Below are 17,543 nucleotides of genomic sequence, written 5' to 3'. Positions count from 1 at the left end.
TCAAGTTGCCAGGACAGTTTGTGGCACCTAGTCAGTTTAATCATGACTTGGATCCCAGCAACGATGTACATAGACTACGGATGCACACAAGAACGCTGAAGCCGACACCTACCAGGCCATAGCACAGGAAAACCCAGACAAATTCAGATATTTAGAGTTGTACTCATCTCTTTGTGCGACACGACGTGGTGAGGAAGGCACTCCTACCCCCATATGACAGACCGCTTGAAGTCATCCACTGTGCTCACAAGTTTTTCATTATCAACAGCAATGGAAAACATACCGTCAGCATTGACAGGTTGAAGCCTGCTTTTGTTGAACAGGACCGGACTACTGCACAGGCGTTACCTGTAACACCTCACTTGCATCCAGTACCAGCACCAGCAGCTGTTCCTCAAGTGTCAGCACATGCGTCACCTACAACTGCTCACTTGCAACCAGCACCAACACCAGCTGTTCCTCAAGTGTCAGTGGCAAGGAAGACACGGTCTCGCCATCATGTCCGTTTGCCAGCTCGTTTTGTACACTTTTTTGAAACTTGAAACCTTGGTACTGTTCATTGGTTTACACTACAATGTTTACACCAGCCGTTTACACTTTGTTTTGGCTTTCATCCATTTACACTTTCACTACAATGTTTACGCTTTCATCCTGTTGACAAATTCTTGTCACTAGCGATATCGGAGGGAGCTACTTGTTGTGGACTTTTCATTGGTGCCAATTTGTTGGTACTTTTACAAAATTAACTTTGTTTCATTGACTTGTCCAACCTATGACAGTAGTGTAGTGTGGTTTTTTAAATCTGGTTTCCAACCAATCATTTTGCCCCACACCACTATCAGGCTCTTGGATTCCCCCCTCGAGGGACGGGCATTGAGGAAGGCTTGAATAGTAGTTTGACAACGCTTTTCCTGCCTGCAGCTCAGATTTTACACCATCGTGTAAATAACTCATGGACTGGAGTGTCACTGGAGTTAAACCAAAATTCACTGGAGTTCACTGGAGTTAAACTGCATTCGCAGCCCAATCTTCAGCGACGCATTTCCTCTCTTGACTCACAGAGCTTTGTACCACGTGTCTTTTCGTGGCTCTTTCCTCCAGCAGCACTTTGCTCCCTGCACCCACAGCGGCATACCACGTGTCTCATCATGGCTCCATCTTCAGTGGGTTTTCACTCTTTTCAAGTGTGGAACTTTTTTCATCATACCCCTTTTGGGGAGCAGCTTATTCCCATAGGCAATGTACATTTATGACACACGAGTCAATGAGTGGATAATATTATTTCTAGGACATGGCGTCGAATTGGCACACTGGTGATATGCCATTTCTTGCTTCTTTTTGAACTTTGACTATTCATCCGTACTCAAGCTTAACAGTTTATTAGACACTGCTCAGACTGAGCGAAGTCATCAATGGTTAGCGGTGAGTAGAAGTCGTTAACTCGATTTTCTATAACATAATAGTTTCCCATGATTATACACAATATCGTGCTTTGTGTAAGCCGACAGGGATAATGACAAATCTGAGGCTTGGAAGCCAAAGATCGCAAATCCCCAACCATCAGACTCACAGACAATACACTGTAATGATGAGATACATCCAGCCTTGCAAGAGCCTAGAAAGAGCAGATTTAACATGGATATCATGCTCGGACACATGTACAGTAAATAATTGGTACATCGTTTTCAGTAACAATAACAGTTGCTAATCAGTGTCTCTGGCAGGTGGCAAGAGAGGTTGCACATGAGACCAGACTTTTCTGCATGCATAAATGAGAAATGTCATTAGATGTCACTGAAGAGGTTGCAATGGTCTAGAAAATATCTTTGAGAGATAAATTGATGTTAAAAACGCTACTGTGGACCTTCTCATCATAAAATTCAGTTGATTTGTGTAAAAAGCAGTGTTGAGCAGACTCAGTGGCATTGTGGTAGGAGCTCTGCTTAGAGTGTGGGAGGTCAGCAGCCTGATTTAGATGCTGGTGGAGTCTTATCCAATCAAAATAATAAAAAAAAACAGAGAGGAAGAAAAAAAGAAATAAAATAAATTGAAAAACCAAAGACTTTTTATAAATGGCATGTGCTGCTTCCTCCTTGAAGCTCACCTTTTAGTTTGAGGATAGAGCAAACCCTGTGGATTGCATCCTTTGAGGAGGGAGCCTGGGGGAATATTTGTCCTGAAAAGTTCTCCACTGACTGCAGAGAAAAAAAAACACCAACATGAAGTTGCTCTGCCAGTACTCAGTGTGTTTCAGAAAATAACTCACTCCCCCCACCCCCCACTCCGACTCTTCCCCAAGGTCAATGGCTGTGTGTGTGTACTAAGAGGGACATTCAAAAAGTTTTAGGAATGAGACACTCACAAAAGTTCAAGACGTAATTTTTTTATATACCTTAAAATATATATCAGACCAGGTATCCTTGACTTCAATGCACTCGCTCAATTTCTCCTTCATACTGCAAATGCCATTAAAATAGAGGTGTTTATTACCTTCGCATTCTGCAAAAGGTTATGTTTTGGTCGCTGTGTATTTATTTATTTGTGAATATGTGTGTTTGTTTGTTATTCGCATAACTCAGAAAGTATTAAACCGAATTGCATGAAATTTGGTGGGATAATTCGTGAGTATCCAAGGACGATTTGATTAGATTTTGGGAGCGATAGGGTCAAAGGGCAAGGTCAAAGTCATGAAAAGGTCAAAAACACTCTTTTGAGCATAACTTCCTTCATAATACAGCTATCGACATGCAACCACCGCCATATTGTTCCATGAGGAGATACCTTTCGGACATGTAGTGTCGGATTTGACGTAACGTCATCGGAAGTGCGTCTAAATGATGTCACAAGATGACGTAAATTTTCGATCTCATCAGTTTTGATCATACCGTTTTGTAGGACTTACCTTAAGGACGTCACACACCAAATTTGACTTCGATCAGACTGACCGTTATGACGTCATTGACGTTTTAACATGACGTTTTTTCAATTGTGGCTAAAATGTCCTGATATTTTACATTCAAATATCTATATAATTTATAAAGCAAAGTCTCCCAAATCCAGGCATTAGGATCAGTACCAAAATATCTGTTTATTGATGTACAGGTTTTGCCAATTAACTCTGTAGTCAAGGTCAAGGTCACACTCAAGGTCAAAATATACTTGTAGGCATAGCTTCAGATCTAATAGAGCTATTGACATGAAACCAACGTTAAAACGTTCAGTGAACTACGAGCTTTCAGAATGGTAGTCCCCGATTGGACGTGACATCCCCGGAAGTGCGTCAAAATGACGTCAAAAGATGACGTCATTTTTCAACTTTTTAATTTTTCAGTGTTTATCATTCCATTTTGTTTGACTGCCTTCAAGGAGGTTACACACCAAATTTGACGTCAATCGGACTGACGGTTGTGACGTCATGGACGTTTTAAAATGACGTTTTTCAAATGTGCCCGGAAAAAAGTTGCGACGGCGAAGGTATGCGCTCTACCGAGTGCCCGTTCTAGTATTACTTCTTCAATCATGTCTTGGTTGCTTGTCAGTTCCTGGTCATCATTGAATCAAGGGCCATATGAATGGGATGAGAGAGGGGGGAGAGAGAGAGAGAGAGAGAGAGAGAGAGAGAGAGAGAGAGAGAGAGAGAGAGAGAGAGAGAGAGAGAGAGAGAGAGAGAGAGAGAGAGAGAGAGACAGAGAGAGAGAGAGAGACAGAGAGAGAGACAGAGACACACACAGAGACACACACAGAGAGAGAGACAGAGACACACACAGAGAGAGGGACAGAGACACACAGAGAGAGACAGAGACAGAGACAGAGACAGAGACAGAGACAGAGACAGAGAGAGAGAGAGAGAGAGAGAGAGAGAGAGAGAGAGAGAGAGAGAGAGAGAGAGAGAGAGAGAGAGAGAGAGAGAGAGAGAGAGAGACAGAGAGACAGAGGCACACACAGAGAGAGACAGAGACACACACAGACAGAGACAGAGACAGAGACAGAGACAGAGACAGAGACAGAGACAGAGACAGAGACAGAGACAGAGAGAGAGAGAGAGAGAGAGAGAGAGAGAGAGAGAGAGAGAGAGAGAGAGAGAGAGAGAGAGAGAGAGGATAAAGGTATGCACACTTGTCTCTGAGCCATCTCAACTGGGTTTGCATCTCGGCCCAACTCATCCTCGTGTTTTACAGGCAGGCGAGGCATCAATGTGTGTGCCTTCCCTCGGATGGACGTTAAACTGGGTGTCCCATCTGCCAGTATTAGTTGTTGTACATCAAAGTAAAAAGATCCTATGGTGCGAAGAGCATCCCCTCAGTGTCCTTTGTGGTGTCCTTCACAAAGGGTAAGCAAGCTATAGCCGGCACCATGACAAAATTCCAAATTCCTGCCATAATCTACAGGGGTCACTGCATCAGCGGTACAGCCGTGTTTCCAGCAATGATGGAACCAGCAGTCACAGGTTGCATGTGAAATGAATCAATTAGGTCTACGTGTACACGGGTGGGTTTATCCATCTGATCAAAGCCACAGTCATGAATGGAAGTCTGTGAAACTTCGGCCATTTGCAGGCACGTAATAATAAAGTCGGAGCACACCTTTGGTCAACATCTCTCGTCAATTTTTCTTGATGGCCTGCGACAATATTTGCATGAATCTGGCATAGTATTCCGTTGTGATTGTAGTTTTGTTACTCATACAGTAAATCAGCAGGATTCCCTTGGCATCCCAGAAAATCGAAGCCATGAACTTTCTGGCTGAATATTGAGTGGGAAAATTATTGGGTGGCTGATCTGTTGTGCTGCCATTGCACAGATTGTAATTTGCTCTTGGGATCCAAGCCATGATGCCACATTTTGTTCCCACTTTTCAGACGAATGATAAAGTCGGCTATATCTATGACTGTTGAAGAAGTTCCCAACATGATTCCAGCCGATGCTGTGATCTTAACTGCTGAGGTCTTGTGGGAAGGATCATTCAGAGACCTTGGACATGCCAAAGTGTAAGCGCACGATGGATATTTTGGCCACATCAATGCGATGCACCTCCATAATTAATTCCTTGATCTGGGCAAATTTCCAGGTCAATCAAATCTGCCAGCCCTCTGCACATCTGGGAGCACATCCCATCTCACTTCCTTCCATGCTTAAAGTCAGCTGCCAATTTGGCGACTGTGAAATATGAGTGCAGCTTCACCGCCTCCGTAGCATAATGGTTAGACTTTAGAGCGTCCGCCCTGAGTCTGCGAGGTAGTGCAGTGGTTCCACGCCCGGCCCAGTCATACCAAAGACTTTAAAAAAACATGGTATGTGCTGCTTCCTTGCTTGATGCTCAGCGTTTGAAACGATAAAGCATGGACAAACAACCATAGTTAGGTAATAATAGTACAAGCTTTGGTGGGCCTCATGGCCTCCTCCGACATCAATGTTCCTCCGATATCAAAGGGAATTCATATTTATTAATATATAACCCACAGTACACCTGTGGATTTATTTGGAGCTGACAAATTCTTAATGCTCATTTTTTTCAAAGATCCATAATCATTGGATTTAGTAAACTTCCAGATTATACTTTAATAATAAGAGTTCCTGTGCAAGGAAACTTGACAAAGGAGGAGAGCATGAGGCTCATCATTAAGCCTGCACTATTATTACCAAGTTATGGTTGTTTGCCATGCTCATCTTTTATAAATGCTGAACGTTAAGCAAGGAAGCAGCACATGCAACCTTTCAGCAGCACAAGGAACAACGTTTTTAAGTCTCTGGTATGACTCGGCCAGGGTTTGAACTGCCGACTGGACTTCGCAGACTCGGAGCAGACAACCTTTGGCAGACATGCAGAGAGGATAACTAAACATTACACCACTTTCTCCTCCTTACATCATTTTTCTCATTCTTCTTATTGTGTATGGCCAAGATGGGGTGTGCTAAAGTTGAATATCTAGGTTCTGCAGCTATATGGATGCCTCAGGGGTGAGTTGTTGGAGTGCTAAAAGTCCTCTTGGTAGCTTCCGCAAGGGACAGTGTGACAAGAAGTGCTCCATCATATGGACTCCTCCACAGTCACAGAGCACATCCAGCCTCGTCCTCTATCAGTGGAGGGTGCTGTCGCAATGGCCCTGTCCAGTGCAGAACCTTTTGGGGGCTGTCCATTGTCAACATGGGAGTGTGAAACTGGGTGTAGGAATGGTTTGATCATGTATAATGTGTTTATTAGGAGCCGTGGCTTCCTCCCAGCTGGCCCTCCACAAGTCCACTTCACTTTGATGAGCTCCAGTAAGGAGCTCGGTGAAGTTTCATGGTGGTTTTCGGGACTTAAGGTGACAGAACGGATGTTCAGTGAGAAGGCACTGTGCTGGAATTTCGGTAGCCAAAATGCGGCTGAAGTATCGGGCTGATAGCACATCCCTATACTATGGATGGCTGGCAAAGCAATGTTGCAGAGGATAGGAAGGCACTCAGTCTTTGTTGGCCTGAGGGTTCCAGACACTGTTCACATCGTGGCATTTAACTTAATGTCGATAGCCTTTGTATGGGCACTCACTGACCAGAGTGGCGTGCAATACTCTGCCATTGAGTATATGAGGAAGAGCGTTGCCGTGTGTCAGGTGTTAGCACCAGCTGCCCACGATGATCCGGCCAGTTTCCAGATGAGATTTACCCATGCCCTGACGTTCTCCTTGCATCTTTGCAGGTGTTCTTTGAAGGTCAGGGTCCGGTGAAATATAACTCCAAGGTATTTGGGATAATGGACATTTTCAACTTTCATACCGCAGAATGTCACATCTTCCTCTGTATTTGCTGGTGTTTGTCAAGATGGTGGGTGCAGACGGCTATTTTGTTGGGGTTTGGAAGCTTCCATTTATGTAAATACTCCTCCAATATGCCCAGATCTCGGGTGAGTTTGTCCCCGACAGATTTTAGGTCGGGACCCTGCGCTACAAGTGTAATGTCATCAGCATAGGTGAGTTTGAAGAAGGTCGTTGTTGGCAGGTCGCTAACATAGAGGTTAAAGAGGACAGGGGCGAGAACAGATCCTTGAGGGAGGCCATCATTTAATGTTCGAACAAGGCTGATTTTGACGTTGAGGAAAACGTGGATCTTTCGGTCCCCAAGGAATACTGACAGCAGTCTGATTGTCTTCTGACAGCAAAAGACTTTTTTTTTTTTTTTTTTTTTTTTTTTTTTTTTTTTGTATACCTTGGTCGAGGCTCGTATGAGAGCTAACACACAACTCACAGCAAGGAGGCATGAGACAAGAGGGGTGGGAGTGGAAGGGACAAAACATTGGGGAACAGACACAGGTGAACTGTGGAAGGGAGAGGGATGGGGATGGGACGGGGAACATGGCGAGGAGAAGATGGACATTACAGGGACTTTCAGGAAGGAAAGCAGGAGAATTGAAGGAAGTGGGCATGGGTGGATTATCGGGGGTAGAAAATATCGAGGATTTGGATGGGGGAAGATAAGAGGTGGTGGTGAACAGCTGTTTTGAAAGCCTGGAGGGAAGAATGGGAAAGAATAGAGTGAGGAAGTTTATTCCAAAGGCGGGAAAAAAGAGGAATGAAAGAGTGAAGATGAGCAGTGATTCGTGATTTTGGTAGTTTTACCAGAAGGGGGTTGTTGGCGGACCTTGAGCGCCTTGTGGAAATGTGGTTGGGACAAATCGCAGAGAGAGCAGGGGGGGCAAGGCTGGAGAGGAGTCGGTAGAAGACAGAAAGACCACCGACCAACCTGCGGTGATTGAGTGAGAGGCCCAAAGACTCAGCTTCATTGCGGGAGATGCCAATGATCTTAAAAGCCCTGGTTTCGACAGCGTGAAGTCGAGAAAGGTGGGAGGCAGGAGCACCAGCCCAGAGGGGAGAGCAGTACTCCATCAGGCTACGGACAAAAGTTTTGTAAGTAGTCAGGAGCTCAAGAGGGCCGAGGAAGGACTTTGCACGACGGAGGATTCCCAGTCGGCGACTGGCTTTTGAGGCAAGGTTGGAAATGTGACTTTCCCAGGAAAGGTCATGGCAGATAGTGAGACCCAGAAGCTTGAAAGAAAGACTTCTTCCAGAGGATTGTTGAGAAAAGTGGATGGGGGTTTTGTAAACGGTCCTTTCGAAGAGACATAGTGAGAGTGTGAGATTTGTGTGGATTGAAAGACATGTTCCACGTGTTGGACCAGTTTGTGATTTTATCCAGATCTGCAGTGAGCGAAGAAGCTGCTGCTTGCCGGTCTGAGGGATGACAGATGGTACGGCAGAGGGTGGAGTCGTCGGCAAAGAGAAATAGAGGATTTTCCAGAGAGTCCGAGAGATCATTGATGAAAACCAGAAAAAGAACAGGGCCCAGAACGCTACCTTGAGGAACTCCAGCCTGCACAGGAAGAGGGGATGAAAGAACTCCATTTAGGGCCACACGTTGACTGCGACAGGAGAGGAAGTCTGCAGAGCCATGAGTGGAGATGGCCTTGAATACCATGGGAAGAGAGTTTGGTGAGTAGGGCAGGGTGCCAGACTGTGTCAAAAGCACGTGATATGTCCAGGGATACGGCTCGGATTTCCTGTCTGGCATTGAGGACCTCCATCCATTGATGGGAGAGCAGTAGCAGCATATCCAGGGTAGAGTGACCTGGTCTGAAACCAAATTGATGATTGGAAATCAAGCCATTGGAGAAGAGGAAGGATTTCATGTCTGAAGCAATGATGGATTCCATAACCTTGCTGATGATTGGGAGAAGGCTGATTGGTCTGTAGTTACAGGGATCTGTTTTTGCACCTTTTATGCAGGGCAGTGATGTTAGCAGATTTCCAAGCAGATGGCAGATGACCTTGGGAAAATGAGAGGGTGAATAGAACAGAGAGAGGGTGAGCAAGAGCAGAAGAGCAGGCTTTGAGGACACATGGGCTGATGCCGTCTGGACCGGTTGCAGAATCTGACTCGAGGTTTGAAAGCAAGCTCTCCACCTTGTCAGGAGAAAGGATACAGAGTCCAGGGACAGTTGGGTGCGACTGGGTAAAGTGGGTAGAGATAGTGATGGGTTTGGGACACAAGATTTAGCTGCAAACACCGAGTTTAGACATTCAGCTTTATCACGTGTGGAATCAGCAGTGCGGCCATTTGAGGTAAGGGAGGGGATGGAGGGGGAACATACACCAGAAACAGATTTGATTAAACGCCACCAGGATTTTGAGGAGGGAGAGAGGTCTGAGAGTTCAGACTTGAGATGAGAAAGATGTTGTTTTCTGGCTCTCCTGAGGGTAGATACACACTTGTTCCGAGCTTTGTGGAAAGAACTGAGATTGCCCTCAGTTGGGTTTGCTTTCCATGAGGCAAAGGCAAGTTGTTTCAGGACAACTGCCTCGCCACAAGCTTCAGTAAACCAAGGGCGGGAGGAAGGGTAAGACAACTGAACACGAGAGGGGATAAATCTGTGCATGAGGGAGAGCAAGTTTCTTTGAAAGAATTCCCAGGATGAGTTGATGTTTGAGAAAGTAGTGATAGGAGACCAGTCTGTAAGTTTGATGGCTGCTCGGAGACCCTGCCAGTCGGCTTGAGTGAAATGCCAGACTCGACGGCGGTGAGGTGGTTCTCTGATGACAGCCAGAGAGATGTCCACTTTAACAAGGACGTGGTCAGAAGAACCAATTGGAGCGAAGGAAGAGCAGCAGATATTGTCAGGGAAATTTGTCAAAATCAGATCCAGAAGAGATGGAGTACCATTGGTTGAGATCCGGGTCGGGAAGTTGACCGATTGAGTCAGTCCCAATGAGTCACAGAAAGCTTTTGCTGACGTCCCATGGCAGGTGAGAGAGGTACCCACACCTAGCCAACTGGCGTGATGACAATTGAAGTCGCCACATAAGAGGAAGAGAGAGTTTGGATGAGAAGATAGAAGATGGTCCATGTTTTCGGAGAGTGAGGTGTAGATGGAGTCATCACTGTTCGGTGGACGGTACAGTACACATATAAACATGAGGTGGGAGTGGAGGGGAAGCCGAAGCCAGAGGTATTCCTGGGGGTGTGGGGGAGTGAGAGCAGTGCAGGGAGAGTGAGGAATAGAGTCTTTGATGAAGAGAGCAACACCTCCACCAGGACGAGGCTCAGGTCAGTCATTCCGTAAGAGGGAGTAACCAGGAGAGATACTTGGGAGTCAGACACGCCTTGGGAGAGGAAAGTTTCTGTTAGGCACATAATCTCTGGTTTGTCAGTGGCAACCTGCATGGAAAGATCTGAAAGGTTTGAGCGAAGGCCCCGGATATTTGAGGTCCACACTTTTAATGAAGAGGTAGGGGAGGAGGCTTTGGGTGCAGGAGGTGGAGGGGGCGGGGGAGGGTAGGACGAGGGACGAGGGGGGAGGTAAGGAGGGTTGCTGAAGGAGTGTGCAGAATAGCGAGGGGAGGGGGCCGAATGAGGAGGAGAAAAGGCTCTGTGGTCCGGGGAGAGAGGGGGGCCAAGAGACAAGGAAGATGGCAGTTGAGGATTTGAGGAGGTGGAGTGAAGAGATGGAGGTGAGAGGGCAGTGGAGGGAGGCAGGTTGGTGGATGAGAGGGGGCAACTTAGAGAAGGAAGAGTGAGGGGGATGAAAGGTGGGAGAAAGGTGAGGGGGAATTTTTGAAAGAGGTGAGAGGGAGGCTTGGAGGGAGAAGAGTGGGATGGTTGCTTTGAGAGTGAGAGTGAGGGGTGAGGGGGTGAGTTGGCACTGAAGTTGGAAAAAAAGAATGGTTGATGGAAAGGGAGCATCCATGGCAAACTGTGGTTTTTAAAAGTTTTAGGTCAGAGATGCGATTTAACACAATTCTTGATGGATGCAATGAAGGCGAATTCAGAGCATGGAGAGAAGAAGCGCTGTAATAGTTGGATTTTTTAGGCAAGGAATGAAGGAGAGGTCGAAATGAGAGCAGTCTGTTAAAATAGCAGAAGAGAAGTGCATTGTGAAACAGTAAAGAGTACCACATGTGTGAGAGAGGAAGATGAAGCATTATAAGATCGTTTTTGTTGTTAATATTAATGTATGAGAGAGTTCAACAGATTAGGTCATGGAAGTGTAAAAAAAAAGAAATCGAGGAAGACGAGGAGGAAGTTAAGAGGAAGAAGAAGTAGCAGAATCGGGAGAAGGTGAGCGTGTTGTTGTTATTGTTGGGTTTTTTTTTTTTTTTTTTTTTTTTTTTTTTTTTTTTTTTTTTTTTTTGAGATAAGAAAGAGATTAGTTGGGAGAATGGGGGATGTTTGGAAAGTGGGGAGGATGAAAATTGAAGGTAATGGGGAGGATAGAAATTGAAGGTAATGGGGAGAAAAAACAAACAAACAAACAAAAAAAAACGATCGAACACCGAGTGGAACCGGTAGGCCTCAAACCTAGGACTAGGCCTCAAACACCAAGTAAGAACGTCGACAAAAATACTCACAAAATAGCACGATTTTTGAAACAAAACCGAACTAGGAACACACATTAACATGTAGGTGAGAAAATTAAACAGTTAAAACGGGACAAATAACAACCGGAACTTAACTTTGAGAATGTCAGCAGGGAGCCCCGAAGGAGACCTCTTGCCGCTCAAAACCGGAACCGGAAGTCTTGAGAGACTTTGAGAAGGAGCCATCGGTGCCAGACTGTCTCATAGGCTGATGACAGGTCTACCAAGGCAGTTGCCATCTTTTGTTTTCTCTGGAAGCCAGCCTCGATGATGGTGGAGAGTGTAAGAACCCAATCACAGGTACTGCGGCCGGGCCTAAAGCTCCCTGCTCATCAGGTAGGAAGGCCTCCAGAGTGGGGGTTAAACAGGATAGTACGGCCCTCTCCATCAGCTTTCCTGTCACTGATAGTAGGGCTATAGGGTAGTAATTGCAGGGCAAGTCTGCTGGCTTACCAGTTTTTCAGAAGGCAATAACATTAGCCTTCTTCCAGGCTGCAGGAATTTGCCCTATTTCATGGACGGCAGTTAAAAAAAGGGCCACCAACCAGGTATGACCCTTTTGTCTGAGATTTTTAAGGAATTCAGGGAAATTCCGCTGGCCCCTGCAGCTTTGTCATTTTTGGTTGCCGACAGTGCACCGTCAATGCCTTTCCTTGTATATGGGGCTGACAGGTGGCTGCTCTGTGGGCTTTCTTTGAGGTTTTGGAGGTAATCCCTTTTTACCTCCTGTCTTAGTAATTTGGGGGTTGATGCCTTTGAGGTCTGGAGGAGGTGAGACACGATGGAATCAGGGGAAACTCTTGGGATGGCAGCTGTAGTGTTTTCTGCGGCACCCAGTTTCCTCAGAAATGCACATGACTTACGACTGCTGTGGGTGAAATATGTTGACTCCACCAACTCCTTGTAGTACTTTAGATGTTCAGCGTCAAGAGCCTCAATTAGTGCCTGCACAACATCCAGGTTCCCAGTTTTGTTGTGGTCGTTGAGAAGCCTTTCAGACTCTGCTGTCTAGCAAGGTGTGTCAGACTTGTGGAAGGATGCGATGTTGTATCAGTGACAGCAGAGAGGAGGAGGTGCACACATTCCATGTATTTAGCTGGGACAGATGATATATCATCGATCTTGGATTCAGCTTCTTTGGTGAAAGCGGTCCAATCCGCTTTCCGAAAGTTCCAGCGTGGTTTTGGCTTGGAGTGCACCAGTGGGATATCGATACCAATGTGAGCAACAGTGGGGCGATGTTGGCTTTTTGGGAAGATGTTGGTTTACCTTTCCTGATGCATGTAGGATATAGTTGTCTATGGTTTTGATGTTTCCAAGATAGTGTCTGATGTAGGTAACGAGGCCATGTTTTGTTATGTTAACAGAGGCCATGAGGTTGTGGACTGCAATCTTTTTCTTTACGGCCTTTTTGTCGTCCTCGCATCGAGTTTCCTGGAGTATGGCTATGGCAATGTGGGAGACCTTCAGGATCTTGCACTTAAGAAATGTCAGCCCTTCAACATTGATTAGAGGATGCAGAGTAAGGGACCCACTGGTCTTGCTGTGGTCCACTGCTTTTGGCCCTGAAAAGGTCCTTTCTTTTTTAGCACTACGCAACATCGGGCACCACTGCTGGGGTTTGCCCAGAATGTGTCGATGGTATTGGCCAAGTGATGACATTAGTCCTGATGTCTTCAGAGTATAACACTGTCAAATACCATATAACAGGAGCACCATGTGTCGGTTTTCATCTTGCTCCCATTTTCCCATTAAGATGGATTCAGTGGCTCATCGACTATGTCGGCCTGCACCACCTTTTTCAGGAGCAGGTTGACCAAGCCTGATATTCAATTGGACCTTATGTGGGGCAGGAGTTTTCAACCTACTCAGGGTGCGGCTAATACTTTCCTCCTCTTTTTGCAGAGACACAGTGGGATCTTTAACGTCCACCAACTAATGCAAGCAGGCCGGTCCTCAGCTTAACGTCAGTCTGATGGGTGGTGTACTTCAGGATGAACCAACAAACCTTGCTTCATGCAAAACAATGATCCCGATCCCACAGTTTATTTCCCGGTTGAGAATCAAACCCAGACTAGACAGTTCAAAGGTAAGTAGGGCGACACTACCTGTGCACCATCACATCGGACAAACTTCTGGGTTATATTCTGAAACAACAACAACATGTAAAAACAACGAAAATAATGGCATATAATAATATCAAACATACATGTCAGTTCATTAGCTCTACCACCGAAGGGGGAAGGAAGTTTTGTTTCCACCCTTCTCTGTCTGTTTGTCGATTTGTTTGTTTCTTTGCGTGTAGGATATCTCAAAAAGTTTTGGATGGATTCGGAAGAAATGTAGTGGACAAGTTGGGGTGCATTACAAGGATCAGGTCAGGTCAGGTATGGGAGCATGCACCAGAGCAGCACGTCGCTGTGTCCACTTTCCGCAGTTACTCCAGGGGCCTCTGTCTGGCCACCCCCCAGGCAGGTGCTTGGCCCATCCCCATCTCCTTGAGATGCCGATCAACCTACTGTAACCAAGAGGCACGTGGTCAGCCCAATGGCCTCCTCCACTCACGAGACTCCCTCGCTGAGAGATTCTGGTGAGCAGGATCAGCAGCAGGAAAACGAGCCACATGTACATACAGCCGCAGCTGACGCACACGAACTATGCAGGCAATAAATCTCATTTGTGTCTCTCTCAACAACCGCTCGTTGGACACAAAGTCCAACCAGCAATAGCCAAGGATTCTCTGAAGAGAGCTCGTACCAAAGGAATTAAGTCTCCATCTCAGATCCTTGGTCAGAGTCCAAGTCTCATATCCATAGAGCAAGACTGGCAGCACCAAGAACCTGAAGACTCGGACTTTAGTCCTCCCACACAGGTACTGGCAGTGCCACACCCCATAATCCAGTGAATCCATGACTCGCCAGGCCCGACCCAGATGTCTGTTGACCTCTGACTCAGCCAGAAGAGACATGAATATCACTGCCAAGGTAAGTGAATCTCTCAACGACCTCAACATCCTCACTGCAAACAGGTACAAACTGGACAGCAGCATCCAAGATGTCATTGAAATCCTGGATCTTAGTTTTGACCCAGGAAGCCCGTAATCCCAGCGGCTCCGACTCCTCATTCAGCACCTCGAGCGCCCCCAAAAGGATATCTAAAGTTTCTGCAAAGATGACTGCATCATCTGCGAAATTAAGGTCAGAGATCTTGACATTCCCAATTGATGCACCACAGCTTGATCTATCTGACATCCACCCCAGAATCCAGTCCATACAAGTGCTAAAAAGTGTGGGGACCAGTACACACCCCTGACTGCTGCAATTAAGTCAGAGATGGAACCACCACATCTCACAGCACTCTCAGTACCAGAGTGGAGTTCAGACATCAGTTCGATCAGTTTTGGTGGCACCCCACGAAGACCAAGAATCCTCCAGAGGGCATCCCGATTCACTGTATCAAATGCTTTACAGAGATCAACATAAGCTGCAAGGAGCCCCTGCCAAATCTCTCGTCTGCGTTTGGTGAGACCCGAAGAGCAAAGATACAGTCAATCGTTGACCTCTTTGGTGTAAAGCCTGAATGCTCTGGACACTGGTGCTGAAGCAGATGGTGACGAACCCTATCAAGAATTATCTGAGCAAAGATGTTGCCCGGCACTGAGAGCAGCGCCACCCCTCGGTAGTTGTTGCAGTCTTGGCGATCACCCTTCCATTTCCAGAGAGGGAAAACAAGGCCCCTCTTCCAGTCTGTGGGGATGATGCCTGTGTTCCAAGCAGAGCGCAGAGCTGCATGCAACGACACGAGTGCAGCATTTCCACCAGCATTTCCACCATTTCCACCAGGGTGTCATTTCCAAATGACAGCCAAGGAGTGAAAAATCCTTAGTGTCATAATATGCTTGTTGACCGGTGTTACCTCAATTATCATTTGAGTCAGCTTATTGGACACAGCAACAGCAACTCCTTGGGAATGGTAACCATCAGAGCAACCAGACCAATGGTAGGTGTAACCACCCACCATGATCTCACCACAATCCGGTCTCCGAACCTCAGAGAGGGCTGCAATACCGATGTCGAAACGCTTGAGCTCAGATGATAACAGAGACCGGTGATCATCCTTTCTTTGGGTTAGGACATTCCAGGCACCCACCCCAAGGAATTGCCTCAGGTTAACAAAGGAGACCGTCGTCTGGTGGACGACACCTCAGCACCACTCCTACTCACTCTCTCGCAATTTGACCCGGGAATGTTACCCCGTGGGTTCCCTCCTATCATCAAAGATTTGGGGTCTTGAAGGCTTTTCCCCAATCCCGTCATCCGGTGAGCTGCCCTGTGAAGGGAAGCTGCACAGGAGGTATTCCCACAGAGTGGGATGAACTGATTATATTTTGATGAAGATCTGAATTCAGATCAGATGACGAGAATTTTCAAGTGATTCTTCACCATTGAGAGATCGGGCAAAAAAAGATATATTGCATGAAATCGAAAAAATCTTTGACGGATTCGGACGAAACTTGGTGGACAAGTTGGGTGTGTAACAAGGGAGAATTGATTCAATTTTGGTGAAGTTTCGAATCCGGATCCGATAATTTTTAAGTGATTTTTAACATTGAGAGATGGTGCTAATATAGCACGATGTCTCAAAAAGTTATGGATGGATTCGGATGAAACTCGGTGGACAGGTTGGGTGTGTGACCATGACGAAATGAGATTTTGGTGAAGATCCGAATCCAGATCTGGATACGAGGTTTGTTTTTAATTTTAAATTGATTCATCACCATTGAGAGGTATTTACAAAATTTATTGGGCCCGACATGTTCCACAGGATCAGGCATTGATTGTTTGGCGGAGGTATGCATTCCACCGAGTGCCCTTCTATTATTGAATATAAAACCATGGATATTTGAATACCCCCAGGCAGCAATTGCTTTCTTTTAGCTCTTTAATGAGGGGTTAATTCATCGTATGCTGTAATTTTATAACCATTGTCATTTTTATTTCACAACAAGCGGGAATAATATGAGAAGCAACGTAGATAAAAGTGAAAAGAGGGATAATGTGGAGACTTTCATACCACGTCAAATTCGGGTTTGGATGTGGGGGGAGGGGGGGAGGGGGATGACGAACATCAACAACAAAAAAAAAGTTGAACATATATATCCAACAAACGTGTGGAAAAGCAGATATCATGCAATCGACCTCGAGCGGACAGCGAACAAACAATGGCGAACAAACAATGACGCAATTGTTAAAGTTCCCCTCCCACCTCAACGGCCGAATTCAACCCCTTCTCCTTCCACAACCATACCCAATCCACACGCCTCCCTCCTCCACACGTCCCACTTATACAGTACTATTTGTCAATCTGCATAACCCCTCCCCTCGACCCGTTACAAGAGATTTGTAGCTTCGAGAAACTGCTCATTGATGAGTGTGCGGTGGCACAAAGCACTCTCTCATGGCACCGCAGGCGCTCCCCGAGCGTGGCCCAAAAAGGCGCGAGCGTTGGGTGCGCGCGACTACAGAGCGCGTTCTGGCCACGTCTCTGCGGCCGTGGGAGTAAACATTGACTCAGATGAAGAGGACGTTTATAAATCGCATTCGAATGCTAAACAGGAGAGGCCTCCGTGAAGTCCACTCCCCCCCCCCCTCCTCGCCCCACTTTTTACCTCCAGCTTATTCCTTTTCTACTCCTCTCTCACTTTTATTCTCATTTATTTTTTCCATTCTGTGTGCCTTCATCTCTCCTGTTCTCTTGGATTTCTCATAAAGGGCCATAAACACAAACGTTGTTGTCATGTTGCTGAAGTATGCGAAAATGCAACAATCTTGGATCATTTTTTAGGATTTTTCAACTGACACCAATGCAAACCCCGAAACAGTATAATTATTTTCTTTTCCAACATGTGTCGATCTCTCAAGTCACTGTTGACCACACGTAGGTCGTATTCAAACACTATATATATATATATATATATATATATATATATATGTATATACGTATATTCATATACATACACATATATCCATATGTATTTATTTCATATTTTATATATACATACACAAACACACGAAGACACTAAGACATTTGCTCGTTGGCACAGGAATCAGAGTTGGAAGGAGAGCTCATATACATATCCATGATTTATTTTTATCTG

At 45.9% G+C, this 17,543-nt stretch overlaps 1 long non-coding RNA gene across 2 annotated transcripts in view; it reads right to left on the bottom strand.

Moving 5' to 3' along the window:
• Positions 1–17,543, bottom strand: part of LOC147017905 (uncharacterized) — a 70,963-nt gene that overhangs the window by 2,548 nt on the left and 50,872 nt on the right. For both annotated transcript variants that reach the window (XR_015062181.1, XR_015062182.1), the window contains one exon: positions 2,105–2,195. This is a non-coding gene — a long non-coding RNA (uncharacterized LOC147017905). The remainder of the gene's footprint in view (positions 1–2,104; positions 2,196–17,543) is intronic.

The sequence above is a fragment of the Eptatretus burgeri genome, chromosome 10 (assembly GCF_056783735.1).
Source record: "Eptatretus burgeri isolate ZD-2024b chromosome 10, Ebu_testis_v1, whole genome shotgun sequence".
Taxonomy (NCBI): Eukaryota; Metazoa; Chordata; class Myxini; order Myxiniformes; family Myxinidae; genus Eptatretus; species Eptatretus burgeri.
This window is presented reverse-complemented; position numbering and strand designations above follow the sequence as displayed.